This window comes from Balaenoptera physalus (assembly GCF_965194825.1).
Source record: "Balaenoptera physalus genome assembly, chromosome: 1".
Taxonomy (NCBI): domain Eukaryota; kingdom Metazoa; phylum Chordata; class Mammalia; order Artiodactyla; family Balaenopteridae; genus Balaenoptera; species Balaenoptera physalus.
In genome coordinates, this window is record NC_138882.1 from 173,676,815 (window position 1) to 173,691,444 (window position 14,630).

Consider the following 14,630-nt stretch of genomic DNA (forward strand, 5'->3'; position numbering starts at 1 on the left):
GAGTGGGTCCATCCGTCTCTCACCCCGTCCCTCCCGGGGTCGCCCCCAGGAGGTCCGGGCTCACCTGGGCCGGATGGGGCGGAGACCTGGCTGGGCCGGGCCGGGCCGCGTTGTCGCCCTCCGCCACTCTCGCCCTTTAAGAGGTTCCTGCCACTTTGCCCCGCCGGGGGCCTCCACCTGCACTGACAGGGCAACTCGGGCGTGAGGCCCCGCCCCCTACCCGGGGCGCCTTCTGATTGGCGCAGGCAACTGCCAGTCAGCGGGGCGGCGTGGGGGAAAGAGCCAGGCACAGCGAGCGTCTCAACCGGGAAGGGGCGGGGGCTGCAGGTGCGGCCTGACCGGACGCCTAGCTCTGGGCGGCAGGGTGCTGACCCTTTGGGTCTGGGGAGGGTCGGGCAGAGAGCTGCTGGATTGGCTGGTGTGGTGTCTGACGTCATATGGCGAAAGTATGGTGCAATTTGCCACGTGGTGCTACCCTTAAGGCTAGAAGGGAGATAGGGAGTTGGTCATAGGGGACCTAGGAAAGTGACCCTGGCGAGAACCCCTTGGTGACCTGTCCCACCTGTGTGACCTCGAGCGAGCCACTTCTCTGAATCTGAATTTCCTCAACTATAAATCTTAAATGTTTCCCTGAGAATTAGCGATATATGTTAAGTGTCAAGGGCAGGTCCGGCACACAGTTGGTGGCGTTCAGTAAATGTGGGTTCTCCCTTCATCCCCATCTTGCCACTCCTCTCAGAGACTTTCCCCCTCCTGATTGTCCATCCCATCAGCGCTGGAAGGGGCTTACATAGTCACTGGTCCAAGTCCCCTCCCCTCTTTACCTCATTTCAGACCTGTTCTCACATACTTCCAATGACAGGAAGCTCACCACCTCCCAGTCAGGCCTCCTTCATTTTAAAAACGTCCTGAGACTTCAAAAGCTCTGCCTAAGATTAAGGCCAACTCTGCCCTTTAGGAGTCCTGCCCACAGAGAACAAACCTAATCGCTCTTCCATGTTGAGGAATCAAAGAATCATAAAATCATAGGGTATTTCAGGTTGGAGAGCCATGGAGAGCTAATCACTTCTGGGGGCAAATGGAGCATACTGAAGCTCACTGAGGACAAGTGACTTCCTATGACTTCAGTGGTCTTCCTATTAGATGGACTCTGGAATCAGACTGCCTTAGTCTCAGAACCCAACACTGCTACTTACAAGCTGTGTCGTTAAATGAAATAATCCACGTAAAGTACTAAGAACAGTGCCAGTCTCAGGGTAAGCATCCAAAAAGTGTTAGCCTTTATTATGATTATTGATGTTAATGTTATATCAAAGTTATAAATTCATGGTTTGACCCCCCAAATTCACTGAAGCCTCCTCTGAGCCAAGTCTTGTTTTAGTTTTCAGGGCCCTGGTCCCCGCCTTCAAGAGGCTCACAGTCTAGCAGAGAAGGGTCTGAGCCCCTAGATCTGGGGGATGCTTTCTGATAAAGGTGCACAGGCTCCAATGCACCACAGAATCTCTAGTTCCTTTCATCAGAAATCTGGACACTTGAGACCCTTTCAGTCCTTCGCTCAGTGGACCCCACAGGGAAAGCTGATGCACACACCCAGGTTCCCAAGCCTACTGAAGCACCTTTCACTTGTCCACATTCTCACCTGCCCACCAGGTGGTATTGCCCAGTGGTTACGAGTCTGGGATTTGGAGGCAATCGAGTCTAGGCTTTTCATCTTACCAGCTTCGTACCTCTGGGCAAATCACTTTCCCTCTGGACTGATAATAGCCCCAACTTCATATAGAGCTGTTTCAAAAATTAAATGAGAGTATATGAAAATACATAAGCAAATACCCAGTAATGGATCCAATGTTAGTTTTTAATTGCTCCCACATGTATTCATTCACCCGGGAGAAAGCAAGCTGTGAATGCCTTGATTTAGCCTCGGCAAAAGGGGTTTCCTCCCCCTACCCCCCTCTTCTCTGCTCCTCAATCGAAGGAGCCGGGCGAAGAGAACCCCGCAGCGGCCCAGACTAGGCTATTCTAAGGAGCTGCCGCAGGCCCCGCCCCCTCCCTGATTGGGGCTGGCACTTGGCTCCTCCTCTGCTAGGCAGGAGCTGCCTGGGGGTGACTCAGCAACGCCAACGCCTGCCCTGGCCTGATAACTGTGTGGGCCTGGGAATGCGTGTGTAGTGGGGGAGGCCTCTGTGTTTCTGAGTTTGTGCATGGGACGTCTATGTGGGAGTGTGCTTGTGATCTTGACCTTGTGTGTGTCTCTCATCTCTGTGTATTGGGGGCGGGGTGCATTTATGGGTGTGACAGTGTGCCCTTGTTGGTGAGTTTGCGCAGAGGGTGTGACTCTGTTTGTCTCTCTCTGTGTCATATAAACTGGTCCCCCCCAACCCTGGCCCCACCTCCCACCAGGCCGTGGGGCCCTAGAGAAGTCTGCCCTGCCCAGGGTCCTCTCTGCCTAGACAGCCTGGGTTTCTTGTTGAGGTGACTTGTGCACTTATGTGGGTGAAAGTCACTGGGTTGGGGGGTGGGATGGGGGGGTGCTGTCACTGCCTGGACTTCTGGCCCCCTGCCCCACTGCCCCTGCCTGTGAAGTCTCCACCTCCCTCCCCTGACTCAGGGAGTAATCTGCTCCCTGAGATGATCCCTGTGGGGGAGGCCTCCAGAGGAGGCGATCACTATTATTTTATGTGCATTCTCTCATTTGATCCCATTGAATCCTTACAGCCAAAAGTGTTCTAAAGAGGGTCTGAGAGCAGAAGCGACAGACAAGGTCACAACAGCTCTTAATAGAAGGCGTGAAGGTTACAGGTGAGGGGCAGATCTCTTCCCCAGGCTGAGCACCGAGTTTGCCTGGGGCCTGTGGGGGACTGATAAGCTTGGGGGAAGGAACCTGTTTGTGTCTCCCCCTCCTCCTGCGTTGCCTGGGCCTCCAGCCAACTCCCTATCCTGCCAGAGCCTGGGCTCTGCCATCAGCCCTGATTGGGTCTTGAGTTGGGTGATAATGAGGCCAGGGGATGGGGCAGGGCCGATATGGGAGCGTCTGTTCCTTCAACAAAACTTAATTGAACACATTATTCAAAACTGACCAGTACCCAGTCTAACTGGGGAAGGGTGTCACAAGACCAGGCCACAAGGAATGATGGACACAGAGTGGGAAGCTCAGGCCTGAGGCAGGGGATGTGGCTGGAATCTGTTGCAGGTTTGAATCCTGACTCCACCATTCACAGGGCGGGTGTATGACCTGGCCGGTCATATTTCTCTCGTAGCCTGTCTCCTCAACAGTCAAATGAGGTAATGGCACTCATCCTGCCATTACCTCACTTTCGTGACTCCAGGACATTATGACTCTAGGGTATTAGACGGGATTGCCATTTGTAAACTGAAAGTTGCTCTCCATACATAATGGACGTTCTGTTGTGATTCACGGCCTCCTGTGATGAAGGCCCTAAAGCAACTGTATACCCAGAGCCCAGAAAAGAAAAAGGATTCCATCTGAGGGATTAGGGAAGATTGCCTGGAAAAGGTGACCTTCCGGCTAGACTTTTAAGGATGAATTTTCTATATGGAGATGGAAGAGGGCATTCCAGGGGGAGGGACAGCCTGCACAAAGGCCTGGAAGTCGAATAGTGAAGGTGTACTTTGGGAACAGAAAATGGTCTGGTATATTTGGAGCACAGAGTGAATTGTGCGACCACATAGTGGAAGGCCTTGAATGCCAGGTTAAGACCAGGGCAGGTGGGACTTTCTTGGTGGTCCAGTGGCTAAGACTCTGCGCTCCCAATGCAGGGGGCCTGGGTTCGATCCCTGGTCGGTGAACTAAGATCCTGCATGCCACAGCTAAGACCCCCCGGAGCAGCCAAATAAATAAATAAATATTTGTTTTAAAAAAAGAGCAGGGCAGGTGGTGGGGGAGAGGGCAGATACTGACATTTGGGGACCAGCCAGAGAGGCTTTGAGATAGAGACAGCCATGTGCTGGCTGGGGTGTGGCAGTCACTTGGGGGGCATCTGAGGTGGAGAGAGAGAGAATTGGTGAGAAGTGGTTCAAGGAACCCTCCCCAGGAGGATCCATTTGAAGCCTGGGGCAGATCCCCAGGATGACATCAAGGTGGGCAAGACGCTGCAGAGCCCCCTCCAAGGGAGAGATGGGGGTTGGTAGGGATGGAGAAAAAGCCGAGTCAGATGCCCCAGTCCAGGGAGGGATGCATGTGTGGGCACAGAGGGTGCCCACCAATAAACACCGAAGGTCTCTGAAGGCCCTGCTGCCCAGCTTTGCTAAAGTGTGGGGAGGGGGCCAATCCTGCCAGGAGACCCCCTTGCCAGGGAAGGTGCCATCTCCAGAAGCCCCTGTTCAAACAGCAGTGGTTGCCAATGATTGGCTTTTTATATATCTGACAGGTACTTCACTAACCTGTTCCCATGAGATCCCCCTATTTTATCTGGGAGAGGTGAAGTGATTTACTTGTGATCACACAGCCAGTCAGTGGCAAGGCCAGGACTTGAAGGCAGCACTCCCCGTTTCCTGAGTGGGCAGGAAAGAGCCGATGGAGGTGTTTGGTGGGAAGGCTAAGATTCTGGCTGTTTGGGGCCAGGAATCTGGGAGGCGCAGGCTCCATGGAGAAGGAAAGATGGTATATGCTGCCACCTTGTGGTCATAGAGCCGCTGGGGTGGCGTAGAGCCCAGCCGCCCAGGCTGCCCAAGGGGACCTGCGCCAGGGGCTCAATCTGTCACAGGGGGGCTGCTTTGGGTGCATGGGGGTCAGCTCTGAGGCAGGGGGTTGTGGTGTTCCTCTCAGTGCCTTTGAGAGGATTAAAAGAGATCATCTTTACTCCTGTAAAGACCCTTCACAGCCTTTACTCTATCTTTACAGTTGGGTAAACTCAGGACCCAGTGGGCAGGTCTAGGATTCTGGGGCCTAAAGATTATTTGGAGGCCTCTCTAAAAAAAAAATGAAAAGTTAAGAATAAAAAATGGAGAACTATATTCAATATCTTATGATAAACCATAATGGAAAAGAATATTTTAAAAAAGAATGTATTAATATATATCAAGATATGTATAACTGAATCACTTTGCTGTGTAGCAGAAATTAACACAACATTGTAAATCAACTATACTTCAATAAAAAAATTATTGATTACAAGAAATATATATCATGCAAAACAACACCAAAAAAACAAAAAAGAATAAAAAATACCTGTAGCCACTCAAGGTCAGAGGACACAAGTGGGAAGGAGGGAAAGTCAGAGTGGAAAGATGCAGTGGTCACAACCAATTGAAGTTCATGTATTTTTTTTTTTAGTTTTTGAATTTTATTTTATTTCTTTTTTTATACAGCAGGTTCTTATTAGTTATCCATTTTATACATATTAGTGTATACATGTCAATCCCAATCTCCCAATTCATCACACCACCACCACCCACCCCCCCACAGCTTTCCCCCCTTGGTGTCCATACGTTTGCTCTCTACATCTGTGTCTCAATTTCTGCCCTGCAAACCGGTTCATCTGTACCATTTTTCTAGGTTCCACATATATGCATTAATATACGATATTTGTTTTTCTCTTTCTGACTTACTTCACTCTGTATGACAGTTTGTAGACTCATCCACATCTCTACAAATGACCCAATTTCGTTCCTTTTGATGGCTGAGTAATATTCCATTGTATATAATGTACTACATCTTCTTTATCCATTCGTCTGTCGATGGACATTTAGGTTGCTTCCATGACCTGGCTAATGTAAACAGTGCTGCAGTGAACATTGGGGTACATGCGTCTTTTTGAATTATGGTTTTCTCTGGGTATATGCCCAGTAGTGGGATTGCTGGGTCATATGGTAATTCTATGTTTAGTTTTTTAAGGAACCTCCATACTGTTCTCCATAGTGGCTGTATCAATTTACATTCCCACCAACAGTGCAAGAGGGTTCCCTTTTCTCCACACCCTCTCCAGCATTTGTTGTTTGTAGATTTTCTGATGATGCCCATTCTAACTGGTGTGAGGTGATACCTCATTGCAGTTTTGATTTGCATTTCTCTAATAATTAGTGATGTTGAGCATGTTTTCATGTGCTTCTTGGCCATCTGTATATCTTCTTTGGATAAATGTCTATTTAGGTCTTCTGCCCATTTTTGGATTGGGTTGTTTGTTTTTTTAATATTGAGCTGCATGAGCTGTTTATATATTTTGGAGATTAATCCTTTGTCCGTTAATTCGTTTGCAAATATTTTCTCCCATTCTGAGGGTTGTCTTTTCGTCTTGTTTGTAATTTCCTTTGCTGTGCAAAAGCTTTTAAGTTTCAGTAGGTCCCATTTGTTTATTTTTGTTTTTATTTCCATTACTTTAGGAGGTGGATCAAAAAAGATCTTGCTGTGATTTATGTCAAAGAGTGTTCTTCCTATGTTTTCCTCTAAGAGTTTTTTAGTGTCTAGTCTTACATTTAGGTCTCTAATCCATTTTGAGTTTATTTTTGTGTATGGTATTAGGGAGTGTTCTAATTTCATTATTTTACATGTAGCTGTCCAGTTTTCCCAGCACCACTTATTGAAGAGACTGTCTTTTCTCCATTGTATATCCTTGCCTCCTTTGTCATAGATTAGTTAACCGTAGGTGCATGGGTTTATCTCTGGGCTTTCTATCCTGTTCCATTGATCTATATTTCTGTTCTTGTGCCAGTACCATATTGTCTTGATTACTGTAGCTTTATAGTATAGTCTGAAGTCAGGGAGTCTGATTCCTCCAGCTCCAATTTTTTCCCTCAATATTGCTTTGGCTATTCGGGGTCTTTTGTGTCTCCATACAAATTTTAAGATGTTTTGTTCTAGTTCTGTAAAAAATGCCATTGGTAATTTGATAGGGATTGCATTGAATCTGTAGATTGCTTTGGGTAGTATAGTCATTTTCACAATATTGATTCTTCCAATCCAAGAACATGGTATATCTCTCCATCTCTTTGTATCATCTTTAATTTCTTTCATCAGTGTCTCATAGTTTTCTGCATACAGGTCTTTTTTCTCCTTAGGTAGGTTTATTCCTAGGTATTTTATTATTTTTGTTGCAATGGTAAATGGGAGTGTTTCCTTAATTTCTCTTTCAGATTTTTCATCATTAGTGTATAGGAATGCAAGAGATTTCTGTGCATTAATTTTGCATCCTGCAACTTTACCAAATTCATTGATCAGCTCTAGTAGTTTTCTGCTGGCATCTTTAGGATTCTCTATGTATAATATCATGTCATCTGCAAACAGTGACAGTTTGACTTCTTCTTTTCCAATTTGTATTCCTTTTATTTCTTTTTCTTCTCTGATTGCCGTGGCTAGGACTTCCAAAACTATGTTGAATAATAGTGGTGAGAGTGAACATCCTTGTCTTGCTCCTGATCTTAGGGGAAATGCTTTCAGTTTTTCACCATTGGGAATGATGTTTGCTGTGGGTTTGTCGTATGTGGCCTTTACTATGTTGAGGTAGGTTCCCTCTGTGCCCACTTTCTGGAGAGTTTTTATCATAAAAGAGTGTTCAATTTTGTCAAAAGCTTTTTCTGCATCTATTGAGATGATCATATGGTTTTTCTTCTTAAATGTGTTAATATGGTGTATCACATTGATTGATTTGCGTATATTGAAGAATCCTTGCTTCCCTGGGATAAATCCCACTTGATCATGGGGGTGTTGATCACTTAACATCCTTTTAATGTGTTGTTGGATTCTGTTTGCTAGTATTTTGTTGAGGACTTTTGCATCTATATGCATCAGTGATATTGATCTGTAATTTTCTTTTATTGTAGTATCTTTGTCTGGTTTTGGTATCAGGGTGATGGTGGCCTCATAGAATGAGTTTGGGAGTGTTCCTTCCTCTGCAATTTTTTGGAAGAGTTTGAGAAGGATAGGTGTTAGCTCTTCTCTAAATGTTTGGTAGAATTCACCTGTGAAACCATCTGGTCCTGGACTTTTGTTTGTTGGAAGATTTTTAATCACAGTTTCAATTTCATTACTTGTGATTGGTCTGTTCATATTTTCTGTTTCTTCCTGGTTCAGTCTTGGAAGGTTATACCTTTCTAAGCATTTGTCCATTTCTTCCTGGTTGTCCATTTTATTGGCATCGAGTTGCTTGTAGTAGTCTCTTAGGGTGCTTTTTATTTCTGCAGTGTCTGTTGTAACTTCTCCTTTTTCATTTCTAATTTTATTGATTTGAGTCCTTTCCCTCTTTTTCTTGATGAGTCTGGCTAATGGCTTATCAATTTTGTTTATCTTCTCAAAGAACCAGCTTTTAGTTTTATTGATCTTTGCTATTGTTTTCTTTGTTTCTATTTCATTTATTTCTGCTCTGATCTTTATGATTTCTTTCTTTCTCTAACTTTGGGTTTTGTTTGTCCTTCTTTCTCTAGTTCCTTTAGGTGTAAGGTTAGATTGTTCATTTGAGATTTTTCTTTTTTCTTGAGGTAGGCTTCTATTGCTATAAACTATAAACTTCCCTCTTAGAACTGCTTTTGCTGCATCCCATAGGTTTTGGATTGTTGTGTTTTCATTGTCATTTGTCTCTAGGTATTTTTTTATTTCCTCTTTGATTTCTTCAGTGATCTCTTGGTTATTTAGTAATGTATTGTTTAGCCTCCATGTGCTTGAGTTTTTAACTTTTTTTTCCCTGTAATTGATTTCTAATCTCATAGAAATCAATTACAGGGAAACTTTTGCGGTCAGAAAAGATGCTTGACATGATTTCAATTTTCTTAAATTTACTGAGGCTTGATTTGTGACCCAAGATGTGATCTATCCTGGAGAATGTTCCGTGCACACTTGAGAAGAAAGTGTAATCTGCTGTTTTGGGATGGAATGTCCTATAAATATCAATTAAATCTATCTCGTCTATTGTGTCATTTAAAGCTTGTGTTTCCTTATTAATTTTCTGTTTGGCTGCTCTGTCCACTGGTGTAAGTGAGGTGTTAAAGTCCTCCACTATTATTGTGTTACTGTTGATTTCCTCTTTTATAGCTGTTAGCAGTTGCCTTATATATTGAGGTGCTCCTATGTTGGGTGCATATATATTTATAATTGTTATATCTTCTTCTTGGATTGATCCCTTGATCATTACGTAGTGTCCTTCCTTGTGTCTTGTAACATTCTTTATTTTAAAGTCTATTTTATGTGATATGAGTATTGCTACTCCAGCTTTCTTTTGATTTCCATTTGCATGGAATATCTTTTTCCATCCCCTCACTTTCAGTCTGGATGTGTCCCTAGGTCTGAAGTGGGTCTCTTGTAGACAGCATATATATGGGTCTTGTTTTTGTATCCATTCAGCAAGCCTGTGTCTTTTGGTTGAAGCCTTTAATCCATTCACGTTTAAGGTAATTATCGATATGTATGTTCCTATGACCATTTTCTTAATTGTTTTGGGTTTGTTTTTGTAGGTCCTTTTGTTCTCTTGTGTTTCCCACTTAGAGAAGTTCCTTTAGCATTTGTTGTAGAGCTGGTTTGGTGGTGCTGAATTCTCTTAGCTTTTGCTTGTGTGTAAAGCTTTTGATTTCTCCATAGAATCTGAATGAGATCCTTGCTGGGTAATCTTGGTTGTAGGTTCTTCCCTTTCATCACTTTAAGTATATCATGCCACTCCCTTCTGGCTTGTAGAGTTTCTGCTGAGAGATCAGCTGTTAACCTTATGGGAGTTCCCTTGTATGTTATTTGTTGTTTTTCCCTTGCTGCTTTCAATAATTTTTCTTTGTCTTTAATTTTTGCCAATTTGATTACTATGTGTCTCGGCGTGTTTCTCCTTGGGTTTATCCTGTATGGGACTCTCTGTGTTTCCTGGACTTGGGTGGCTATTTCCTTTCCCATGTTAGGGAAGTTTTCGCCTATAATCTCTTCAAATATTTTCTTGGGTCCTTTCTCTCTCTCTTCTCCTTCTGGGACCCCTATAATGCAAATGTTGTTGCATTTAATGTTGTCCCAGAGGTCTCTTAGGCTGTTTTCATTTCTTTTCATTCTTTTTTCTTTATTCTGTTCTGCAGCAGTGAATTCCACCATTCTGTCTTCCAGGTCACTTATCTGTTCTTCTGCCTCAGTTATTCTGCTATTGATTCCTTCTAGTGTAGTGTTCATTTCAGTTATTGTATTGTTCATCTCTGTTTGTTTGTTCTTTAATTCTTCTAGGTCTTTGTTAAGCATTTCTTGCATCTTCTCGATCTTTGCCTCCATTCTTTTTCCGAGGTCCTGGATCATCTTCACTATCATTATTCTGAATTCTTTTTCTGGAAGATTGCCTATCCCCACTTCACTTAGTTGTTTTTCTGGGGTTTTATCTTGTTCCTTCATCTGGTACACAGCCCTCTGCCTTTTCATCTTGTCTATCTTTCTGTGAATGTGGTTTTTCTTCCACAGGCTGCAAGATTGTACTTCTTCTTGCTTCTGCTGTCTGCCCTCTTGTGGGTGAGGCTATCTAAAGTTCATGTATTTTACTTTTGTCAATTTTATGGACACATATGACCTTGTGAACACAAGGCCATGGTCCTTCCTAGGGCCTGTGCAAGTGTGAGGCCTTGACTGACAAATAAACCCCATGGTGAGTCCACCCCTAGGCCTGGTGGGGTCAAGTATGAGGTGCCCATGGGAGATTTGGGAATTCTGGAGCCAGAGCAGGATCTGGGTTCATGTCTCCCAGCCAATCCCCTCCACTCCCAACCCCACGCCCGTGCCTCACAAGCAGGCCTTCACCCAGATCTTCCAGAGCTTCCTACCTGGAACTAAGCCCATACTCAATGTACCTTCTGTGTGGCCACATCCTAACAGTTAGGTTGCTCCAGCCAGGTCTGCTCAGGGATCCTCTGTTCCATCAGTCGAATCCTCCTTTGCTTTCCAGGCTTGGAGGTCCAAGCCCATAAGCCCCAGGAAGCCTTCTCTACCTGCCCTTGCCTCCCCAGACAGTGCCAGCACTCTGCTTGGCACCGAGGCCTTTGGTCAGTACAGAGTTTTGTCTCAGTCCCTGCAGTGCTGTCAGTCAGATATCACCCACGTGTGGTCAGTCTAGATGGACACATCCTAAGCCCCTCCTCTTGCAGCCAGGCTGGGGCATGGAGGATGGGAGACAGAGAGAGAGAGGACTCAGACCCAGAGACAACACCTCTGACATATGGGTCACTACCGTAACGGGGAGCTTACATTGTTTTGCAGGAATTTGGAATCAGCTCCTGTCCAGTGCAAGCTGGCTAAGACTGGTTGGGGCCGCTGACCCTAAAACTGGGCCTGCACAGGTGTCTGATGAATGACCTTTTGACATCAGAGGGCCAAAAACTCCACCTCAGATCATGCTAAGCACCTCCGTTGTTGAACATGCATCCTATAAAGAAGCCATGTCACTCAGATACACCTGTGCAGAACCCTGATTACCTCACCCTTTCCCTACCACCAACCACCTTTCCACACACGTAAGACCCTGCTTCTTTATCCCCCGCCCCTTGCCTTCGGGGAGGCAGATCTGAGATTTGTTCTCTTGTCTCCTTGGCTGCCTCGTGAATAAACCCTTTCTCTGCTGCAAACTTCAGCATCTCAGTGTCTGGCTTGCCACGTGTCAGGCAGACGAACCTGGATCGGTAACACTAGGTCTGCCTGACTCAAGGTGTCAGGCTGTCTTTGCTCAACCTCAGTACTGGACCGTCCGGGCTGAACCATCCCTTCCCACCCCTGACCCACATCTCCCTCTGCTCTCATTCTGGATTCTCCATCCACTCAGTACAGCCAGGATGGTGAAGAGAAGCTCAAAGGGGTCCCAGGGGCCCATGGGAGTGGAACAGCAAGGAAGGGGCCTTTTTGGAGCCCCACACTGAACATGGGGAAAGACTGGACTTTCATCCGTTTATTCACTGCTTATCCTCAGTCTGAGCACAGATCCTGCCACACTGTGCACAATAAATATTAGTTGAATGAATGAATTTGAGGCAGCAGCTCAGGGGAGGGGAACCTTCTTGGGTGGGGAAATCATCCCTCCAGGTTGACCTCATCAACCTCTGGGTGCTTCTCCTGGTCCTCTGGGGGTGGGGATCTGGGATGGGTTTCCTACAGTTCTTTTTTTTAATATAAATTTATTTATTTACTTATTTATTTTTGGCTGCATTTGGTCTTCGTTGCTGCGCACGGGCTTTCTCTAGTTGCAGCGAGCGGGGGCTACTCTTCCTTGTGGTGCGTGGCTTCTCACTGCAGTGGCTTCTCGTTGCAGAGCACAGGCTTTAGGCTCGCGGGCTTCAGTCGTTGTGGCTCGTGGGCTCTAGAGTGCAGGCTCAGTAGTTGTGGCGCACAGGCTTAGTTGCTCCGCTGCATTGGGAGGCAGATTCTTAACCACTGCGCCACCAGGGAAGCCCCCTACAGTTCTTAGTAAAGATTTTCAGCTTTGCTGTGTCTTCCTTCTCTTTCTCTCTGGAGCAACATCCTGACTATCAGAGGAAGCTGCTGTGTGAGTTTGGGCAAGTCACTTCCCCTCTCTGAGCCTCCAGCTCCTCATTTGTTAAAAATACTCACTTTCGGACTTCCCTTGTGGCGCAGTGGTTAAGAATCTGCCTGCCAATGCAGGGGACATGGGTTCGAGCCCTGGTCCGGGAAGATCCCACATGCAGCAGAGCAACTAAGCCCGTGCGCCACAACTACTGAGCCTGTGCTCTAGAGCCCGTGAGCCACAACTACTGAGCCCACGTGCCACAACTACTGAAGCCCGTGCGTCTAGAGCCCGTGCTCCGCAACAAGAGAATCCACCACAATGAGAAGCCCGCATACTGCAACGAAGAGTAGCCCCCGCTCGCCGCAACTAGAGAAAGCCTGCGAGCAGCAACAAAGACCCAACGCAACCAAAAATAATAAATAAATTAAATAATTCTAAAATTTTTTTAAAAACTCACTTTCAAGGTTTTAAATTATTCAATTGAAATATTTATTATGACTTTGCATGTGCCAGGCACTGCATAAGGCCCATGGATTTAAAGAATAAAGGAGGTAATAGCTTTAAAAGACAGCAGTGCCTGACACATAAAGGGTGGTCAGTCAGTTATAGTTCTCCATGCTCACCCAGTATCTCCCAACAGATTGCCTCCCTCATTTAAGACCCTCTTTCAGAAACCAGTTCCAGCCCACAATTTCCAGGGATGAGGAGAAAGCTGGGCAAGTGGATGAGCTGTGGACAACAGAACAGGAGAAAGGAATAGGAACCAAATAAAGGTGCTAATGCCAGGCATGGCCAGTAGGTGGCAGCAGCGTCCGTGAAATGAGCTTGTCCTCCTGCAGCCTCTCCTAAATTTCTCCCAGACCAGGCTGTATTCATACAGTGAACACATTAGTGTGAATAAGTGTGTGTCCTGGTGGGAGGTGTGTGTACAAAGAAGTGCATGTGCATGTGTATGTCAACAATACGTGTACAGGTGCCAGGAGTGATGTCTGGGTGAGAGAACAGAACGTACCCAGCAGTGTGAAGGAGTGTGGCAGGAGGGTTTGTGCACATAGTCAGGTATGTGTACGTGTGGCCTCCGGGTCAGTGTAGATCTATTTGCATGTGGCTGTGTGGTGTGTATGGACTCCCCCCCCCCCCAACCCCCAGAGCAGCCTCTTAACCTTTTGGGTCCTGGAGCCCTGGGCACCCAATGAATCCCGTGGCAAAGCACATACTTGACACAGAGTGCATACCCCATTTCAGAGGGTTCTGGAATCACTGTGAACCCCCTGGGGGTTCCCCTGGGTAAGGGAGTACATCCAAATGTTAATAGAATGGAGAACTATGGATGACGTTTTGCCCCTTCTTTTCAAGCTTATTCTCAGTTTCTATAATGAGCATTTTATAATGACCATAAACATCACTGAAGAAAAAAACCCCTGTGTTCCCTTCCACCAGTCTTTCCTTCCCTCTCCTCCCAACCCCTTAGGAAGCAGCTGGGTTCCCCTATGTCTGGACGAGCTGTAGGGCCCAGCAGCTTGCTGAGAGAGGGCAGGTCTTGCTCAGCATGGGGGTGCCCTGATAGCAGCTGCGGGATACACAGGCAGGGCCAAGGGTCAGCACAGTGCAGTCAGAGAAGGCTTCCTGGAGGCAGCAGAAGTGGCACTGACTTGGAAGTGTGAAGAAGCTGGCACCTGACAGAAGTCTGCCCAGCCCGCCCTATTTCTCTGAGAACCGCCTGCCCTTGGGCTGGGCCTTAGCAGTCCCCTTCCTGTAGAGGGTCCCCCTCTCTCTCCAAGGGATTTTGAGGTGGCAGGCAGGAAAGATTGAACTTAGACTCCTAGCATCCTCTATTGGGAAGGAGCACAAGAGGTCATCTGGATTTTTCAGGCAACTGGAAGCTACTGAAGGTTAAAAGCAGAGCGTGTTTCCCCATTAATAATAAGGTGCCCTTGTTACATGCACAGCTGTTGTCTTGTTGGGTCCTCGAGAGAATCCTGGCAAGTTAGTTACAGTAATTGTTATCCTATTTTACAAAAGAGGAAAGTGATGCCCAGAGTGGTCCTGCAGATGTGCTTTTCCTCAGGGCGTCTCCAGAGATGAATTTAAAAATCTCTATGGTGCACATACTCACATAAACGCCTAATGCTCTGGCACGTGCTTCCCTCTCCCCACTCCCCTCCTCTCCCTCCCCTCCCCGCCTCACCATCAGAGTTGTTCTTCCCAGTCTCAGTG

The 14,630-nt window shown here is 46.3% G+C and overlaps 1 protein-coding gene across 20 annotated transcripts in view; it reads right to left on the reverse strand.

Moving 5' to 3' along the window:
• EPB41 (erythrocyte membrane protein band 4.1) overlaps positions 1–298 on the reverse strand; it is a 203,104-nt gene extending 202,806 nt beyond the window's left edge. For 3 of the 20 annotated variants that reach the window (XM_082439812.1, XM_082439823.1, XM_082439820.1), the window contains exon 1: positions 65–291. The gene's annotated coding sequence lies outside the window, so the exon portion shown is untranslated. Of the gene's footprint in view, positions 1–64 lie in introns of all 20 variants that reach the window. The other 17 variants (XM_082439807.1, XM_082439806.1, XM_082439815.1 and 14 more) reach the window with 15 other exon arrangements.
• Between the last annotated feature and the right edge of the window lie 14,332 nt (positions 299–14,630).